This window comes from Gobio gobio, assembly GCF_949357685.1.
Source record: "Gobio gobio genome assembly, chromosome: 14".
NCBI classification, from domain to species: domain Eukaryota; kingdom Metazoa; phylum Chordata; class Actinopteri; order Cypriniformes; family Gobionidae; genus Gobio; species Gobio gobio.
Genome location: NC_137107.1, coordinates 51,968,986 through 51,990,754, shown reverse-complemented (window position 1 = coordinate 51,990,754; position 21,769 = coordinate 51,968,986). Strand labels below are relative to the sequence as shown.

The following is a 21,769-nucleotide window of genomic DNA, read 5'->3' as shown; positions in this document are numbered from 1 at the left end:
ATTTACTGAAGGCTACAAATGGAATAATATTACAATATGTACACATTCATTATTAATCTTATGCCTAATCTGAAGAAAACGGGTTTGTTAATATTTCTTGTTTGTTAATTACATTATGAATCACAGTGGCCTATTTTCAATTCAAATTGGCGAAATTAGACAAAAGTGTAGACTATTAATTTGCCTGAATATTTTTGTCTTTGTTTAACATTTCTGACTTAAAGAAGTAGAGTCTTAGCTTACATTTCTCTCACTTGACGTCGAGTCGTGCTGCTAAAATTCGCGTTTAGCCTCAGCAGATTCTGTGTGAACATAAAGAAGCCCCCCTAAAAAGGGTCTAGAGCTGCCCCTGGATATATATATATATCATATCTTGGCCAGCAGAGTTTCATATTTGGGTGAAATAGAACTGCACAATTCTGGATGAATCACGATTTTTTGCTGTAATCCTACTTGTCAAAGGTTTTAATAGAAATAGCTGAATAATTGTAATTTAAGAATAAGATGATGTAGGTGTTTGAATTACCGTAATATTATTTTTTTTACAATTAATCATGCAGCTCTTCCTTTAATACAGATATGGCCTCTTTTCAGATTATATTTTGATATCGTTTCTGAAATCCGTACCTGATGCTCAAATTCGAGCTCTGAAATCGTAGTTGTTCAGAATCATCAACTTCCCACTGTCACCTCTTTGTCTTTGGGAAACCTTCAATGTGTGATAAAAGTTAGCTAGCCAACTAACTTAAGTTAACTAACATTAAGAGTCACAATATGTCAGTCGCCTGTCATAAAAGTCTTTCAAAAATATATAGATGAATATTTCGATTTCAGGAATTTTATTTTATAATATAAGATATAATATAAGCTAAAACTATAATATAAATCATGTCAACTCATGTCTCAACTTTCACAGCTAAGTAGCAACATCGCTAGCTATTTTAGTCTGACTGACTCTGGTGGCCAACTAACGTCACTATTACTAATTATATAATAATATAACGTCTATGTATTTATTATGTCTATGCTGGAACCGGGCTTGTTTAAGAATATGCGGCCCCTTTAAGAAAAATCACGCGCACTGAGCATGCGCAGAAGAGAGAAGCGCGCGAGACGGGGCGAGTGCTGATCCAGTTGAAGCGAGAGAGACGAGCTGAGATCAGTTGAAGCTGAAAGCGACGCTGTTAACGATCGTGAATGAAGGACAAAAGTGTAATATTTTCTCCGGATGCCTTATATTTCCAGTCTGCAGGTGAGAGATGTTTCTCAGATTACAGAGTTTAACATTAATCAGCTCCAGAGTTTACATGTTTAAGGACCAATGTAATGAAATGTGGTTTATTATGAGTGTAATAATATGTTGGCAGAGAGTTTTTCACAGACTCTGACTCTATTACACCAATAAAATGTGCTTAATGTGCCACTTTACAGAAGATCTCAGACATCAGCATAATGAATGAGGGGAAAACAGGGAACTTTAGGAGACAAAGAGGCTTTTCAGCAGCTCAGATAAACATAATGATCCTGTTGTTTCTCTCAGACTTTGGACAGGAGTTCAACAAACCTTGTTTTAAATGAAATTAATATCTAACTTGTATCAAAATACTGAGAGAAATTGTATGGCACTCCAGTATATTCTATGCAATTATGTTTATAGAAAAAAATTAGATTATTTGTTGTTCAGATATTCATCTGTAAAAGACAAAAGTATCAGCTGTATGTAAAGTGACCCACATTTGGTTTATGGCCACTGAAAATGTGAACAATTGACCAATTTACTCATGAAACCACATTAAGATCTCTATATCTCTGACTTTAAAATGAAGAAACCAAAAGAAATGCTTGATAAGAACCAGAATATAAGAGGATTTTAGGATATCATTAATACTTCTTGAGTTACAGTCATGCAAACTTGGGGCAAAAAACACAATTTTTTGAACAGTCACTGTTGGCATATAATGCAACAAAGATCGCTAAAGTCGACAGATTTTACTAATAGTCCTTTCAATCTCTGTTTAAAAGTAAAATAAAGCTGCCATCTTTTTTTAAAGTCATTTTTACCCTCCTGTAATCTGGCTCCGAATCTCAGGTGAAAATTGTAATATTGACCCCCCTGTAACAGTAATGAGTCAATCAGTCGTCTGGCAGGAAGGCCAAAGTCTGAACTCCTCACAGCCCTCGTGACTTTTCTAATCAAATCATACTTAAACAAAGGGCCTGTGTGTTGATGTAATCATCTATGCTGATTAGATCCGAGGCGTCATCGTGTAGCCGCAAGAGATTGAAGCTGTCTCTCTCTCTTTCTCTCTCTCTCTCTCTCACTTCCGGTGTGATTGTTGGGAGTGTGTGTGGGAGCTGAGTGTTTGCTGAGAGCGCTTGTGGAAACTTTATTTTTCCTATTTTTTCCTTTTTACGTTTCTTTTCCCCTCGTTTTTTCTTTTAACACAGAATAGAGAAAAGGTTTTTTTCTCTTAGTGTGTGTGCGTCTTGAGGCCCGGAGTGACAGTGGAGGATCTGCTGCTGGTGATAGGAGAACAGGTTGACTTTGAGAATGTCGTCTCGGCCTCTCGAATGAATAAAGCAGTTGTTGTGTTTTTGAAGTCTGAGGCGTTAGTCAATCAGTTGACTGTCAGTGGTATATGGGTGAAGGAAACATATGTCCCGGTAACCCCGCTATCCGCTCCAGCAACAAAAGTTACCATTTCAAATCTAACGATGTTATCACAAAAGAGTTACAACGATTTGGTAAGATCGCGGGTTCCGTCCGATTGATTCCCTTAGGGTGTAAAAACACAGCGTTAAAGCACGTTCTTTCATTTAGACGTCAGGTGTATATGTTTTTAAATTCACCGGAGCGAACCTTGGAAGTCTCCTTCCGTGTCATTCAAGGGGGGAATTCTTTCATGGTTTATGCCACTACGGATAGTCTACGCTGTTTTGATTGTGGAGATCTGGGACATAAGCGCTTCGCGTGTCCACACAGAGACGGACCGCGCGCGTCCACATCTGACGCGAATAACACCGATAAATCAGCAAATAACACAGGAACATGGAACGCCGAGGAGCATGAGACAGTCACTACTGAGGAAGAGCAGGGACAGCAGGAGGTGAGTGAAAATAATGTAGGCCTTAACATTGTAAGTAAGGAACGACCTGGCTACAGTTATGTTCCTGAAAAATCAGTGTGTGAATTGTCTGATGTTGATAAGAGAGAGACTCAAGGTGATGGTGTGGATGTGTGTAAGAGTAATGATACAGTACAGGTAGAAGGTGAAATGGAAAACATGACTGATGAGATGGAGGTTTTATCTCAGTATAGTAATGATGGAATGAGAGATGATGAGCAGTGGTCAGAGGATGAAAAAGATATGTATACTGTCGAACAAATCAATTCTTTTCTTGACAAAACAAAAGGAAAATCAGGTGTTGAAATAAGTGATTATTTCCCGGATGTGGAAAAATGTATTGCTTCTGTAATGTGGGCTAGAAAAAAGAGCAACTATGAAGAGCTTACACAACAAAAGAGGTTTCGCTTAAAGAAACATATAACTGCAATAAGATTAGGAAAGAAAGCAGGAAAAGCGAGGGGAAAAACTAAATAGATATGATGGCTGTTGACTTCTCTTTTCTATATTGTTTTCTTTTTCTCTCTCTCTTCCTTATGGAGACCTTACGGGTGGGATCCCTAAATGTAAATGGGATGAGGGATGGGAAGAAAAATTGGTTACTTTCAGAAACCATACGCTTGAAAGATCTCAGCGTTGTTTTTTTGCAGGAGACTCATAGTGACCAAAGAAATGAGGTAGACTGGGGTTTGTGGTGGGAAGGAAAGAAGGTTCTAAGTCATGGGAGTAATCTTAGTGCTGGAGTGGCTGTGCTTTTTTCCCCTAGTCTTCAAGCTAAAATTTTATTTAAAAATGAGATAGAACCAGGGAGATTATTACTAATTAGGGCTGAAATTAGAAATCTTGTTTTTGTGTTCATAAACATTTATGCTCCTAATTTAGGATCTGACAGGTTGCAGTATTTTTCCAAACTGGAAAAAGTTTTAAGCCAACAGCAGGATGGGGATTTAATAATTTTAGGAGGAGATTGGAACTGCACTTTAGATTTCACAAAAGACAGGAATGGAGAAGAACCTCATGCACAGTCAGCTGCAGTTTTAGCAAATGTGATTAAAAAAAAAAACTAAATTTATCGGATGTATGGAGGGAACACAATCTAGCAGCACAACAATATACATGGGTACATTTTAGTAATGGTAGAATTTCTGGGGCACGATTGGACAGGTTCTACACATCACACAATATGAGGAATAGAGTAAAACATACAGCTATCATTCCTACATCTTTTTCTGATCACAAACTCATTACAATAGAGTGTTCGTTGGTGAACAGAGTTCAGAAGAGTTACTATTGGCATTTTAACATTAAACTTCTGGATGATAAGAATTTCTGTGAGAACTTTGGAGTTTTTTGGGAAACCTGTAAAAATGAAAAAGTTTTATATGAAAATATAATTCAGTGGTGGGAAATCAGTAAGGTTCAAATAAAAGGGTTCTGTCAGCAATATGCAACCCATTCTTCTTTGGTTTTAAAAAAGAAACTAGAGTTGCTAGAAAAGGAGATCATTGATATTGAGAAGACAATGACTGTTAATGATACTGCAGATTTACAAGAACTGTGGACAGGAAAGAAAAACCAGCTGAGCTTCATTCTAAATGAAAAAGTTAAAGGGGCTCTTGTAAGGAGCCGTTTTTTAACAACGAGGGACATGGATGGACCCACATCTTATTTTTTTAATTTGGAGAGAAAAGCTGGACAGGAAAAGCAGATGTACTGTTTAAAAGAAAACAATGGAAAAGAAACCTCTGACCCAGTCTCAATGCGGAGAATCGCTGTGAATTTTTATTCTGATTTATTTACTGCTGAAACCTCGGATGAACAGTGCACAAATGAACTGCTTCAGGAACTTCCTGTTTTAACTCCAGAGCATAAACATTTGTTAGAAACTGAACTCACTTTTGAGGAGGTTACTGCTGCAGTAATGGGACTCTCTTCAGGACGTGCACCTGGCTTGGATGGATTACCTGCAGAGTTTTATAAGAACTTTTGGACTGTTTTAGGACATGACTACTTTGAGGTTTTGCAAAACTGCATTACAGAAGAAATTCTTCCCACAAGCTGTCAGCGGGCTGTTTTAACTTTGCTCCCAAAAAAGGGAGATTTAACGTTATTAAAGAATTGGAGGCCTGTAGCAATTTTATGCTCAGAATATAAAATATTTTCTAAATGTCTGGCAAACAGGCTAAATACTGTATTGTATGAAATCATTCACAAAGACCAGTCTTACTGTATAAAAGATCGATCCATCACAGATAATTTACATTTGGTACGGGACATGCTTGATTTTGCTTTTCAAAACAATATTAATATTGGGTTTCTGTCATTAGATCATGAAAAAGCTTTTAACAGAGTAGACCACAATGTTCTTTTTAAAACGTTAAAGGCTTTTGGATTTGGGGATGGTTTTATCTCTAAGATTAAATTGTTGTATACTGAGGCTACGTGTATGGTTAAAATGGCTGGTGGCCTCAGTACTCCTGTGAAGATCCACAGAGGTATTAGGCAAGGGTGTCCTCTCTCGGGTCAGCTATACAGCATAGCTATTGAGCCACTGTTATGTAGATTAAGACAGCAGCTCGCGGGATTAAATGTTAGTACACTGGTTTTTAAAGAACCTACTAAAGTCTCTGCATATGCAGATGATATCACAGTGTTAATTAGTGGTCAGAGTGAGGTTGATTCTTTAAAAGGAGCTCTAGCATGTTACGGGAAGGCATCTTCGGCTAAAGTTAACTGGGGTAAAAGTGAGGCTATTTGGTGTGGTACTGGTCTAAATAGTCCATCACTTCCTGGTGGATTACAGTGGGGGAGAACAGGCTTTAAATATCTTGGGGTGTTTTTAGGAGTAGATGAATTTAAAAGGAAAAACTGGGAGGGCCTAGTGGAGAAAGTGTGTGTTCGGTTGTCTCACTGGAAATGGTTGCTGCCTCGGCTGTCCTACAGGGGGAGGGACCTGGTATGTAATAATCTGGTGGCTTCATCGTTATGGCACAGGATGATGATTCTAGAGCCTCCAGAAGAGCTAGTAAGGAAAATCCAGAAAAACCTGGTGGACTTCTTCTGGTCGGGACAGCACTGGCTGAGGGCGTCAGGGCTGTATCTGCCTATTCAGGAAGGAGGACAGGGGCTGGTCGACATCAGTTCCAGAATCCAAGCCTTGAGACTTCAGGCAGCTCGGAGACTACTCTACGGGGAGCACGTGAGCTGGGCCGAGGTGGCCTGTGCCCTTATGAGGAGAGCAGGAAACATGGGATTAGACCGACACCTGTTTCTCATGGACATCAACAAACTGGACTTAACAGGACTGACACCTTTCTACAGGTCAGTACTGAGAGCATGGACACTTTTAAAAATATCTCGGGAGCCAAATGGTCTGCTGGACCTGTGGATGAGGGAAGAACCTCTGCTCTTGAACCCGGCACTGGCTTTGGACATTTTCAACTCAGTCTCCCTCAGAAGAGCTTTATGGACTGCAAACATTACTAAAGTTGGACTTTTGATTTCTGAGAAAGGGTGGATATCTGCTGAAGTTTTGGCTCAAAAGCTGGACATTAGATCAGTTCGAGTGGTGGAGAGAATGCTGACTCAAATACGTGAGTTTTTGCCCCAGGACTATAGACTGGTTTTAGAGTCATCTGGTGGAGAGGAGGAAACCTATACTTTCCCAGAACTGACTTTTTCAGCAGACACTGGAGAATGGCAAGAAGCTGAGGGAAGCCTGCTTTCTTTTAAGACCCCTCAATTGGAGTTTTTTAGCAACACAGAGAAAAAAGCTTTTTATGTACTGTGTGTGAAAGTGGCACATCTGAAATCGCTTGAGAGTGTAAGAGAGTCCAAGTGGCAGGAGGTTTTTGGGCCAGAAGCTTCCCCTAAAGGCTGCTGGAGGTCCCTGTACAAGACTCCGATAGAGAAAAGGTCTGGAGACCTGCAGTGGAGAATTGTGCATGGGATAATAGCTACAAACAGACACAGAGCACACCTTGACCCACAGGTAGGGGAGGGCTGTCTGTTCTGTGGGATGCAGGAAACAGTTTTTCATTTGTTTTTTTAATGTTTTAGATTAAAGCCATTATTTAACAAATTAGAAGAGTGGTGTCAGACACTGGGGCAGTGCCGGCCCGTGGCATAGGCGGAATAGTCAAATGCTAGGGGCACCACTCATCCATAGGGGCGCCAAAATTTATTAATGATACTATTTTATTAATATTAATTTGAAATATTACCAAATATTGCGCAAAAAAACGTAACGAAGTCCCCCGCATCTTCCCGGTCCGCCTCATCAATCTCCCCCCGCCGATCAACTTGAAGTGCGTCAGAAATACAACGTGAGATCAGTTTATCGTTAGGGGAATTTGATGTGTTGCGTCGCCTCTCGCCGCATCCAACGCAGACAGGATTGCTTTCATTTTTTAGGGTGCTTGGCCGCTCGCGCCAGGTGTTGACACGGTGTAAGTTGCCTGATTATTTATGACGGATGGCCGAATTATAGTGTCAAAAAAGACAGAAGCCCTCTGATGCAGGGAAGATAAGGGATACACTGCTCTTCTTACGTAGTATTTGTGTCTTGTTTCTAGTCTAAATATCTAAAAATTCTTAAACCATTGTGCATTTACTAGATAAGTAAAATGACAGAAGATAATTTTCTTGTTTTCTTGAAAATAAAATCAAAATGATGTGAGTTTTTGCTTAAAACAAGCAAAATTATCTGCCAATGGAGTGAGAAAAATAATCTTGTTTCTGATTGAAATCTTGTTTCTGTCCCAAACATAAATTAGATTATTTTTCTCACCCCATTGGCAGATAATTTTGCTTGTTTTAAGCAAAAACTCACTTAATTTTGATTTTATTTTCAAGTAAACAAGAAAAATGTCTTTTTACTTATCTAGTAAATGCACCTTGATTTAAGAATTTTTAGATATTTGGACTGGAAACAAGAAAAAGATTCCAAATAAGAAGAGCATTTTTTGCAGTGTAAAGACAGAAGTAAAGTGATGTAGGCAAATAAATGAACAGTTTATTTATTTGCATAGTAGTAAAATACTAATGTTTGCTAATTAATTCCAGTTATTTTTACCTTAAACTTTATGCAAGCAGCTGTTCTGGGTTCTCCAGAGGCCACAGCCAGTGTGATTTTGTAAAAAATAAATAATATAAAAATATTAAACGCATGTAATATCACTTTTTTAATAGCCTAATGTTTTTACTCTGCAGTAGTGCAGTTTTAAGGGGGTGTGTAGCAATTTTAAAATATATTTGCCGAAATTAGTAATGATATTTATATACAGGTGTATTTAAAATAGCAACATTTTATGTTAAAGTATTTAAATGACATTAAATATCAAAATTTCTCAGTTGAATTCCTGGTGAAAACATGAAAATGCTCATAGTTTAGTGGAAGATTGCTGCCATCTACTGGAAAACAAACACTTTTGCTAGTTCTCAATGAATAGTTTGGCAATGAATGTTAGATGCAATTACTCTTGCTCTTTGTGTTTAGGCTGTAATGTGGCATAGGTGCAATTTTTGTACAGTTTTACTATCATCAGCCTTTAAAAAATAAAAAATAATAATAATATCATGAACATAATGACGGAGTAGAATGGACTGGACATCATATAAAACAACAACAACAATAAAAATAAAACATCAATGCATTACAAAAATAAAACGGTTCGAGTGTTTCCACAACTTAGACTGATAACATGTAGTGCTAAACCTTGATACAAGGGGCACCAAGTAAAATCTTGCCTAGGGCAGCAAATTGGTCAGGGCCGGCCCTGCACTGGGGGAAGTTTTTATGCCTATGTTTTTTATTTTTGGGCCCAAGTACAGCAGGAAAAAAAAAGAAGTTCATGTTTTATAAAAATTTTTATTTGGGCAAGCAAAAATGTCAATTTGGTTGTCACGAAAGAGAAAATTGAATAATGGTGGATTAACTGATGTGGTTGCAGTGTTACAGGGGTTAATAAAATCCCGTATAAATATAGAGTTTAACAATTATAAGTTGGTTATTGACTTGGATGGTTTCAGAGGTAAATGGGGCATAAAGAATGTTATTTGTGATGTTGACATTGATGGCTGTCTCCAATTTTATGCATGAGTGAGTTTTGATCATAAAAGGGGAATTTTTATTTTATTTTTATTAATATTATTTTTTACTAAAAATGTTATATCTTTGACTTTGACTTTAAGATCACTTTATTTACAAAAATATTAAAGTCTCTCTCTCTCTCTCTCTCTCTCTCTCTCTCTCTCTCTCTCTCTCTCTCTCTCTCTCTCTCACTTCCGGTGTGTCTGAGTGCGAGTTGACGGAGTGTGTGAGCGTGGCTGGAGGGCTTGTGAGTGAAGCTGTTTTCTTTTTTCTTCCCCTTGTTGGTTTTCTGGTCTTTTCTATTTAGTATTTTTGGTTCTTTGTTGGGCCGCGTGCTATCCACTTTATCAGGGAAGCATGTCGGCCCCTGGTGTGCAGGTTTTGAGTTCACTTACGCGGCGTAATGCGGTTAAAGTTGCCGCCGCGGTGACTGTGGAGGAATGTTGTCTTGCCATTGGTGAGGTTGTGGGGCATGAAAGCGTGCTATCCGCCTCCAGAATGAATAGTGCCGTTGTGGTGTTTCTTAATAGCGTAGATAAAGTCAATGAAGTAGTCGAACACGGGATAGTCATTGGTGGTGATTTTGTCTCTGTTCTTCCTCTTTCATTGCCAGCTAAGAGAGTTACTTTATCGAATGTTCCACCGTTCGTAAGTGATGAAATTTTGACCCAAGCTTTATCCCGGTACGGAAAGTTGGTATCTCCGATTAAAAAGATTCCAATCAATAGCGGATCACCTCTGTTGAAACACATTGTTTCTTTTAGGAGATTCGCGTATATGATTATTCAGGATGACGTCGAGCTAGACATGACGCTTAATTTTCGAATTGACAATTTTGAATACGTAATTTTTGTCACTACCGCGAAATCTAAGTGTTTTAGTTGTGGTAAATCTGGACATTTAATTCGCAATTGTCCTGACAAAGTTTCAGAAAGGGAAGCAAACGTTGTGAATGAGAATACTGAGGGTGACATGGTTGAGGAGGTATTGCCGGGGCCGAACTCGGCTGTGGCGGTGACGGCTACGAGTGTTCCCGGTGGGAGTGTGGATGCGTCGTCTTCACTGCAGCGTGAACACTCGGGCACGATACGCACTAAAACACTTTCAGAGGCTAGTGTCAAAGATTTACTGAGCGTGGCAGAGTTTTCTCAGGATAAAGGAGATGCTGAGCAAAATGAAGTTGCTTTAGAGAATAGTTCATTGCAAGGGGCTTGTGCGACGGACTGTGTGGAGGAAGAGCATTTTTTCAAAATGCCCCATAAAAGGAAGATGGTTAAAAAAAATGTTGATGCCAAAATAAGTAAAACAAGTGAAGTGCAAGACGATATGGATCAGGATACAGAAAGTGATGGTGGGTCTTCTGACTCTAGTATGACACTTTCTCAGGGGGAGTTCATTGGTCGGGATTATGGACTTGATGATATTAAGTTATTCCTTAGATCAACAAAAAATAAACGAGGTGTGAATGTGCAGGAATATTTTCCTGATGTCAATCAGTTCACTGAAAAAGCAAGAAGCCTAATGGCAGAGAGTTGCTTTACAAACAAAGAAGTCTATCGACTTAAGAAAATTGTGAGGAATCTCAATACTGCTTTAAACAATGATGTCTGTTAATTTTCAAAGTAGAATGGCTGATGTTTTTTGGCTATTTGGGTGTTTTTTCTTTTCCTTTTTCTTTTTTATGAGTGAAGTGCATGTAGCTACTTTGAATGTTAACGGTGCAAGACATTCTAAAAAAAGAGCTACAATATATGAAGTAATTAAACAGAAAGATATTGATGTTGTCTTGTTACAAGAAACTCATAGCGACTTAAAAAATGCTGCTGACTGGGCGAGGGAGTTTGATGGCATCCCTGTGTTAAGCCATAACACTTCAATAAGTGGGGGAGTTGCCATTTTATTCACAAAGAATTTTAGTCCTATCTCTTATGATGTTGATGAAATAGTAAAAGGTAGGCTTTTAAAAGTTAGAGCGGTTTTTGAAAGTTATGTGTTTGTTTTTATTTGTGTATATGTTCCAACTGCACCTGTTGAAAGAATGTTTTTTTTAGACATACTGTGTTCAACTCTACAAAACTGTTGCCCTGAAGATTTTTTGTTCCTAGGTGGTGATTTCAATTGTACTGAGCATAATTTAGATCGAAATCACATTGAGCCTCATTTGGCATCGCGTAAACGTTTTACTCATATTATTAAAAAGTATGATTTATGTGATGTTTGGAGATCTTTAAATGGTAATGTGAGACAGTACACTTGGGTTCACACACGTGATAATGTTATGTCATTAGCAAGGCTGGACAGAGTTTACAGTTTTAATCACCATCTTAGTATATTCAATAAAAGTTATATAACACCAGTAATTTTTTCAGATCACAGTATGGTGCACTGTAAGTTTATTTTAAGCTCAATAAAACCAAAAAGCGCATACTGGCATTTTAATACTAATTTGTTAAATGATCTTTTTTTTAAGGAATCTTTTAAGTATTTCTGGGAAGCTCACAGAACAAAGAAGTCTTTTTTTTATTCATTGCAACAGTGGTGGGATGTTGGTAAGATAAAAATAAGACAATTTACTCAACAGTATACTCACAACGTTACTAAGGAGTTGACTCGTTCTTTAGAGTTTTTGGAAAGAGAGATAATTGAATTTCAAAATTTGGCTCAATCAACTGGCGATATTCATTATTTAGAAGCCTGTTCAAAGAAGAAAGCCCAGTTAGCTGATCTACTGGGGCATAAAGTACAGGGGGCTCTGGTCCGTTCACGTTTTCAAAGCATTGACCAGATGGATGCACCATCCCAATACTTTTTCAATCTGGAAAAAAAGAACGGCCAGAAACGGTTTATTCATGGTTTGCGCTCTGAAGATGGAGTTTTATTGTTGGATCCTGCTGGTATTCGGGGAAGGGCAGCACAGTTCTATCAAAATCTGTATAGGAGTGAGCTCAAGTCAGAGTGTTGTGTGGACAACGTTTTCCTTGACAGCCTACCAAAGGTGTCAGAGGAGGGTAATAGTGACCTTGAAGAGGTGCTGACCCTGGAAGAGCTTTATAAGGCCCTGCAAAGCATGGAGTCTGGGAGGGCCCCAGGAGTGGATGGCCTCCCGGTTGACTTCTATAAGGCTTTTTGGTTGGAGTTGGGTGTAGATCTGCTGGAGGTACTGAAGGACAGCTTGTCGAAGGGCGGGTTGCCGTTGAGTTGCCGAAGAGCGGTGATCACTCTTCTCCCAAAAAAAGGGGATCTTACAGATATTAAGAACTGGCGCCCTGTCTCGCTTCTCTGCAGTGACTATAAAATACTTTCTAAGGCATTGGGTAACAGATTGGCTGGAGTGTTGGGTCAGGTTATCCATCCGGACCAGACGTACTGTGTCCCTGGTAGATCTATATTCGACAATATTTCTTTAATTCGGCATATTTTTTACGTTTCTAAATTGTTAAATTTGGACTGTGGCTTGATATCTTTGGATCAGGAGAAGGCGTTTGACCGAGTAGAGCACTCATATTTGTGGAGTGCTTTAACAGCTTTTGGTTTTAGCCAGAACTTTATAGACATGCTTAGGGTACTCTATTGTGACGTTGAGAGTTTGCTGAAAATAAATGGTGGCTTATGTGCTCCTTTTCAGGTTCTCCGGGGTATCAGACAAGGTTGCTCCTTGTCCGGAATGTTGTATTCCTTGGCTATTGAGCCATTGCTTCAACAGATAAGAGGTCAATTAAGTGGTTTGTTTTTACCAGTTTGTAGTAATAAAATTTGTTTGTCAGCCTATGCCGATGATATTGTGGTGATGATCAACAGACAAAGTGATGTGCAGATTTTACTTCATTTAATTGAAGAATTTAGACTGTTGTCTTCTGCAAAGGTCAATTGGAAAAAAAGTGAGGCTTTATTGTTGGGACAATGGACTGATGGTAAACCTTGCCTTCCTGATGGGTTGTGTTGGGGGAATGGGGGTATAAAATATTTAGGCGTTTATCTAGGGGATGACAGTGTGTTACAAAAAAATTGGGAGGGGCTGATGGAAAAAGTTAAGGGGCGATTGGACAAGTGGAGATGGTTATTACCAAATATGTCCTATAGGGGGCGAACTCTCATTGTCAACAACTTAGTGGCATCTTCACTTTGGCATAGATTGGTATGTGTAGACCCCTCACCACAGTTTTTAGCAGAAGTTCAAGTTGCCCTTGTGAACTTTTTTTGGGACAAGCTACATTGGGTCCCACAAAGTGTTTTATACCTCCCCAAAGATGAAGGTGGGCAAGGTTTGATTCACTTGCAAAGTAGAATGGCTGCTTTTCGGTTACAGTTTTTAAAAAGATTACTTGATGGTTCTACAGATTTCAGCTGGCGTGCTGCGAGCTGCACCATTTTGCACACTATTGGGGGTTTCGGACTGGATAAATCCCTTTTCTTAATGGATCCAACCAAATTGGATTTATCGGAACTGCCTGCTTTCTATCGAAACCTTTTCAAGGTGTGGAGTTTTTTTCGTGTTCACAAGACTGAGAACTCATATTCTCTCCACTGGCTTTTGCAGGAACCACTGATACTTGGGGCTCGCTTGGACATTGCTACTCACTGCTATTTGCCGGGGTTCAGCACCATATTTCTGAAATCCAAGGTTTTTACTTTGGGACATTTGTTGACTTTAACTGGGCCTCAATTTGAGAATGTGGATGTTGTATCCAAGCATTTAGGAATCAGATCTGTTCGTTTATTAACTCGTTTTTTTGTCAAACTTAAATCATGTTTTACAGTTGATGAAGAACATTTGTTAAGAGACTTTTTTACAGGGGTTTGTACTCCTGATGTTGAGGATCCTTTTCCGTGTTTAATTATTCAACCCAAACTTGAAGAGGGTATAGGTTTTTTGCTGAAATCAGGTGAATCTTTGATTTTAGATTTCTTGTCAAGTGAAGGAAAAAAACTGTATAGAGCCTGTGTTTTGGTTTTTAATAAGAAAATGTTAGAAAAAAGAACTGATACACCATGGCGTTCTGTTTTTAAACTAAGAAATGATGTAAAACCTGAATGGAGATCATTATATAAGCCACCATTGTCTAAAAGGTTTGGTGATATACAATGGCGAATTCTCCATGGTGCCATTGCTGTCAATTCTTTTATTTCAGTGCTGAATCCAGAAGTTAATTCTGCTTGCCCTTTCTGTCTTCAAAGGGAGACTGTTTTTCATGCTTTTATGCATTGTTTTAGATTAGAACCTTTGTTTATGAGATTACAAGAATTGTTTTGTAGGTTTGATGAAACTTTTTGTATTGAGACTTTCATTTTGGGTTTTAAGTATTTTCAGAAAAAACGTTTCACCTGTCAATTGTTGAATTTCATTTTAGGGCAAGCAAAAATGGCTATTTATATCAGCAGGAAAAATAGAGTGGAACAAAAGTGTAGCGATGATGTGAACGTGTGTTTTTCAACTTTGATAAAATCTAGAGTTTTGATTGATTTTCGGTTTTATAAAACTATGAGAGATCTTTCATCTTTTGAATTGATATGGTGCAGTCATGGTGCTTTGTGTGCAGTTTGTGAAGGTGATTTGTTTTTTTCTTGGTAATTTATTCAGGTGTTAATATTCTTGGTGTAATGTGTTAAAAGTATTATATGGTCAGTTTATTGTGAAGAGATACTGTTAAAATTGTAAATAAAGTTTTTTCAAAAATCAAATCTCTGTCTCTCTCTCTCTCTCTCTCCCTCCCTTGTTAATTCTCTCTTTCCATCATTCTTTTTCCCTTATTCGTTAAGTTTCATGTTTCCTTGTTTGTACCATATTGTTTGTTTTCCCCTACATATATATGCATATTTCCCCCGTATGAATCGTAGCTTTGTAAACTGTAGTTGTTTTATTAAAACCCAATGATTGCATTGAAGTGAATCCGTATTGTTTTGCTCACAAATATCAAAGTCAATGAGACGCAATATTTTAGCTACCCATTTAAGCTTGATTTTCATGTATTACTATTTCAGTAATACAAATCGTACAAGCATAAGAGATATTATTTGTCCTGATCAAGCAGATTAATGTTTCTTAAGGTTTGTAAGATTGTAATTGATGAAGAAATCAATTTGGATAAAGGTTACTTTTAAATGATTAAAGGTTCCGTTATACGTTGATATTGTCTGTACAACAAGCAAATCATATTCATAGACTCCATTTGAATTCATTATTCCCCAAAACTCATTGTTGCTACACCCCTCTAAGGAATTGTAGATTACTCAGTAAATAAACATCCATGACATTTAATATTTTGGCTTTCATTAATATTTATGTTTTTCTTTCTTCATAAAAAATATTTACAAAATAAAAATTAAGCCAGGTCTGGTAATTCAGTATAAATTCAGTAACTTCTCTTTGATTTTTCCAGATCTGGTCCTGTGGACGTCAGTATCTCACAGTGATCACAGTTCACACCTGAAGTGAAGCCCCTCCCACCAGTGAAGCCCCTCCCACAACAATTCACCAATAAATACTGGGAATATTCCCATCATCCTACAAGAGAAGGACAAACTCCAGGTGTAGCAGCTGAAATCTGTGTGACTGTTAAAGATGGAGTTTATTAAAGAGGAGATTGAAGACATGAGTTATCCAGAACCATCCAGAATAAAACATGAAGATACTGAGGAACAAATAGGTTGGTGTTCATTCTTGAGTCTTCATTATTGACTGCTTTAGTAGCTGTGAAATAATAATCAGTATATGGATGATAAATGATAGAGAAATGCATGTAAATGATCATATTTTATCAGTTTTAATCGAAGTGAATGACAGAACTGATCTTTGCACATTAAAGATACTTTAACACTTTACAATAAGGTCTCATTTGTTAACATTAGTTAATGTATTAACTAACAATCAACAATACATTTGTTACAATATTTATTAATCTTTGTTAATGTTAGTTAATAAAAATCCAGCTGTTCATTGTTGGTTCATGTTACTTAACAAATGTTAACAAATACAACTTTTGTAAATGTTGAAATTAACATGAACTCAGATTAATAAATGCTGTAGAAGTGCAGTTCATTATTAGTTCATGTTAACTAATGAAACCTTATTGTGTTACCGATACTTTATACTCGTTTTCTGCTCAGTGTTTTTAATTTTCACATTTAACCTCATTGAACTGATTCTGACTACTTTATATGTTTATTTTAGACCAGACGGAAGAGAAGGAGCAACAACACAAACTAAATGACATTAAGAAACTCTGTGACTTCAAAACTCAAGAAACAAAAGCCAAAAAGCGGCACACCTGCTCTCAGTGTGGAAAGAGTTTTTCTCGAGCATCAGGTCTCAGTAGACATTTGCGCATTCACTCTGGAGAAAAACCATTCAAGTGTGATCATTGTGGCAAAGGATTTATTTTATCATCACTTCTAAAAAAACACCTGGTAGTTCATTCAGGTGAGAGACCTCATGTGTGTTCTCTCTGTGGAAAGAGTTTTTCATGGCTGGACAGTTTTAAACTGCACCAGAAAACACATGATGAAGTGAGAGATCATGTGTGTTGTGACTGTGGGAAGAGTTTTACTACAACTAATCTTCTGAAACAGCACCAAATAATTCACACTGGAGAGAAACCGTATACATGCACTCAGTGTGGAAACAATTTTTCTCGAGCATCAGCTCTCAGTGTTCATCTGCTCCGTCACTCTGGGAAAAAATCATTCAGCTGTGATCAGTGTGGGAAAGATTTTATTTCATCATCAGAACTCAAAAGACACCTGGTAGTTCATTCAGATGAGAAGCCTCATGTGTGTTCTCTCTGTGGAAAGAGTTTTTCACGAATGAGCTGTTTTAAACTGCACCAGAAAACACATGATGAAGTGAGAGATCATGTGTGTTCTCTCTGTGGAAAGAGTTTTTCATGGCTGAGCAGTTTTAAACAGCACCAGAAAACACACGATGGAGTGAGAGATCATGTGTGTTCTCTCTGTGGAAAGAGTTTTTCATGGCTGAGCAATTTTAAACAGCACCAGAAAACACATGATGGAGTGAGAGATCAAGTGTGTTGTGACTGTGGGAAGAGCTTTACTACATCTAGTCTTCTGAAACGGCACCAAAGAACTCATACTGGAGAGAAACCTTTCAAGTGCTCATATTGTGACAAGAATTTCACTGATTCTGGACACCTGAAATCACATGAGCGACTTCATACTGGAGAGAAGCCGTACCACTGTACTCAGTGTGAGAAGAGTTTCACTCAGTCTGGAAACCTGAAAGTACATAAGCGACTTCATACAGGAGAGAAACCTTTCAAGTGCTCATATTGTGACAAGAATTTCACTCATTCTGGAGCCCTGAAAAAACATGAGCGAGTTCACACTGGAGAGAAGCCGTACCACTGTACTCAGTGTGAGAAGAGTTTCAGAGATCCAAAAGGTTTAAAAAATCATCTGCTCATTCACTCTGGAGAAAAAGCCATTTAACTGTGATCAGTGTGGTAAAGATTTTAAATCGCCATCAAGTCTAAAACAACACCTGATGGTTCATTCAGATGAGAAGCCTCATGTGTGTTCTATCTGTGGAAAGAGTTTTTCACGACTGAAAATTTTTAAACTGCACGCATGAAAACACATGGTGGAGTGAGAGATCATGTGCTGTGACTGTGGGAAGAGCTTTACTACATCTAGTCAACTGTAACAATAATGCATTATAGCTCTAGACATCTGGCCGGATGGAACTCCTCACAGCCTCTCGTGACTTTTCTAATCAGATCATACATTGACAAAGGGCCTTTGTGTTGATGTGACTCTACACTAATTAGATCCAGGCGCCACCGTGTCTCCGCAAGAGATTGGAGCGTTGAATATTATAGCCCCAAGGCATTCACGTGCCTTTACACCCTCACACACACACCCTTTGTGCGAATGGGCGCACATACTTAGACAAGACACAGGACTGTTTGTGTGACTCACACACATTCGCCTTATATGAACCATGTGGACCAAAACTGCCTCAATAACGTTTAAATATATATATTTCGTTGATTTAATGTCTTTATACGATGTATTAAAAGAGCTAAGCTGTTTACTGTATTTAAATCAAACTTTGTACGCCAGTAACTGTGGAAATCCTGTAACACTGTACTCTCAAATCGCAGAATGACGGTGTGTGGTATCTTCTCAATCGCAGAAACTCGACTGTACCGAATCTCGTTCACAAATTACAACAAGATGCATTATTACAAAAGTATCAGCTTTCTAAGAATAGAGGCTTAAAATGAGCACCCCGTTTGATTAGCCAAGAGGAGGGGGGTCCAGGAACAAAGGAAAACTTGCGCCTTCTGTCTCCCGGACGTGATTGGATCCCTCCCTCCAGTCTCGTCTATAAGAACGAGAACTGACCATTAACTCTTTGCATTTTCGCCACTGAGAGAAGGACCCCTTGGCATTTCGCCATTGAGAGGAAGACCACCCTGGCCTTCGCCACCCTGAGAGAAGGCATCCCTGCCACGGAGAGAAAGACCGGCAGCTTCCTCGAAAGACTTTACTAAGCTTCAGAGAAATTCTCCCTGGACCCGAAGATCCTTACCGAACTTCCCTGATGATCGAACTCAGACACTTACACACGAGAAGCCATAGTAATGCAAGTATTCTATTTCACAATCAAACTGCGTGTAAAAGGTTGTCTGAATTATTCCTGTTCACGGGATTGTTAATTTCTTGAGGTCTTTTGTGAAAGGGCTGTGAAGCTGTCTCTCTCTCTCTCTCCCTCTCTCTCTCTCTCTCTCTCTCTCTCTCTCCCTCCCTCCTTAAATCTCTCTGTCCATCATTCTTTCCCCCTTTATATTATTCGTTAAGTTTGATTTTTCCTTGTTTTATACCATGTTGTTTGTTTTCTCCTACCTATATATGCATATTTACCCTGTGTGACTCGTAGCATTGTATACTTTAGTTGTTTTATTAAAACCCAATAATTGAATTGAATCTGTATTGTTTTGCTCACAAAGATCGACGTCAATGAGACGTAAGATCTTAGCTACCAATCAAGCTTGATTTTCTTGTATTACTACTTCAGTAATACAAATTTAACAAACATAGGAAATATTTGTCCTGATCAAGCAGATTAATGTTTCTTAAAGTTTGTAAGATTGATAATTGATGAAGAAATCAATTTGGATAGAGGTTACTTTTACATGATTAAAGGCTCATGAATATTTATACCATTTGAATTAATTATTCCCCGAAACTCAATGTTGTTACACATCCCAAATTCATACTGGAAAAAAACCTTTCAAGTGCTTATATTTTCTATATATTGTAATCATTATGTTGACAACTTGTAATAAATACTTCAATGAGCTCACGGTTTCTGGCTTAAATAAATATATTGTTAGCTAACTGCGTGATTTGTATATGTATATTTCTGAAATACATAACTTGGACACAGTCTCCTCTGATAACAGATCACTCTAAATTGTAATGTAGACAAAGACAGTTTCTGTAAAGCTGCACTGAAACGATATGGATTGTGAAAAGCGCTGAACAAATAAATATTAATTGAATTATGACAAGTTTTTCCACTCAAAAGTCAACAACTCTCACAGTGTAAATAAAGTCGGATTGGATTGTGTCTAAATAGTTCTTTCTAGAATTAGATATATTTATGTCATTTAATTATGTACTAAATTGTCTTTTGATACATGCAGTTATGAGAAATAAAACAGAAACAACATCTTGTCTTGATTGATGTATTTAATGAACACTAATCATCACAGCTGTTCGTCATCTAGGTTATCATCATGTGTGTATTAGTTCCTTATGTCACTCATCACTCTTTCTTAATACTGTAATAAATATGTTTGGGATGTACAGTATTATTGTCAACCAAATGATCAGATTTCTGTATCACACAAAGAGTTCGAGTTCATTTTTGTCCTTCATTATTGCTGAATCCAAACCAGAATTCTGGCCACGTCTGTTTTATGATATTTGGGCATATTTACCCTAACAGCTCAACTGTACCATATATTTGCCAAAAGTGACCCAAATTTTTATTAATTATGTAGGTCATATTTGCCATATCAAATTTGGTTCACTTTAGACACCCACCTACATTTTGGTGTAATGTATTCTGGCCATATTTGCTATGCCATGTGTTGTTCACATTAGGTTCACATTCAGAGTCGCCAGTGATTACTGTCCCACATCTTTGCCAAAACTGACCCAGAGTCACCAGTGATTACTGTCCCACATCTTTGCCAAAACTGACCCAGAGTCACCAGTGATTACTGTCCCACATCTTTGCCAAAACTGACCCAGAGTCGCCAGTGATTACTGTCCCACGTCTTTGCCAAAACTGATCCAGAGTCACCAGTGATTACTGTCCCACATCTTTGCCAAAACTGACCCAGAGTCACCAGTGATTACTGTCCCACATCTTTGCCAAAACTGACCCAGAGTCGCCAGTGATTACTGTCCCACGTCTTTGCCAAAACTGACCCAGAGTCACCAGTGATTACTGTCCCACATCTTTGCCAAAACTGACCCAGAGTCACCAGTGATTACTGTCCCACATCTTTGCCAAAACTGACCCAGAGTCACCAGTGATTACTGTCCCACATCTTTGCCAAAACTGACCCATAGTCGCCAGTGATTACTGTCCCACATCTTTGCCAAAACTGACCCAGAGTCGCCAGTGATTACTGTCCCACATCTTTGCCAAAACTGATCCAGATATGTTTCAAGATAACTGGGAAACTTTTTTGCTGCAACACGTGAGCGACATTTGGTTTGTACACCAGATTAGCCAAATCAAATGTATTATTTACAATGTGTTTTTGCAGCGGTGAGGAATGTAGCCAATCACAGACATAGTTGTTGATCTCTTGAACGCAATGGCCAATCAGAATCCACCCAATGCTCAAAACACCAGAGTTTTTATGCAGCAGGCTCACGAAACCTCTCATTAACAAACAAAGTGTAGACACGATGTAAGTAAGAGATTTATTGAGCATTGTAGGCAGCTTCATTGATTATAACTGAGCTTTGTGAGATGAACTGACAAAGCAACAGCGTTTTAGTGATTGTAAAGGGAGACATCTTTTATCACAGATGAACAGAACATTTATTTATTTTTGAAGCCTAAATGCAGTCGCCAGAAGTATAAAGCTAAAGGTAAGCTATAAACGGACTACACCACAGTCGCTCGACTTCAAAGTCAACATCACTAAGCTTCTGACAACGCTTTCAGTTTTTATCTCAAAACATTTTCCCAGAATGTTAGACTACTTTTGTGCTCATCAAGTTATGACAATTACCTCGGATTGCAGGTTCTTATTGCACCGTTTGATCCGTTTTTAAGAGAACACATAGGTCATGGGTCTGGGGTTAGACATGTCAAATTGCCGGCGACAAAGTTAAGACAACACCAGTAACATGGCTGGTAAATATAACAGTCTTCAGGCACATCTGAAAAAAGAAAACTCTGATTCATCATGTGGCCGTCTACACTCTCCATCCTGGCTATTGAATCCGACACTAGGCAATGGACTTTGAGGATTTAATTAACAATTTAGCATGCACAAAGTCTAGAAAA

The 21,769-nt window shown here is 38.3% G+C and overlaps 1 long non-coding RNA gene across 1 annotated transcript; it reads left to right on the top strand.

Annotated features, from left to right (window-relative positions):
* The first annotated feature begins 1,091 nt into the window (after nucleotides 1–1,091).
* Nucleotides 1,092–20,083, top strand: LOC307137174. Its single transcript, XR_013817877.1, has 3 exons — nucleotides 1,092–1,252; nucleotides 15,594–15,860; nucleotides 16,385–20,083. It is a non-coding gene; the product is annotated as an uncharacterized lncRNA (long non-coding RNA).
* Nucleotides 20,084–21,769: the final 1,686 nt, after the last annotated feature.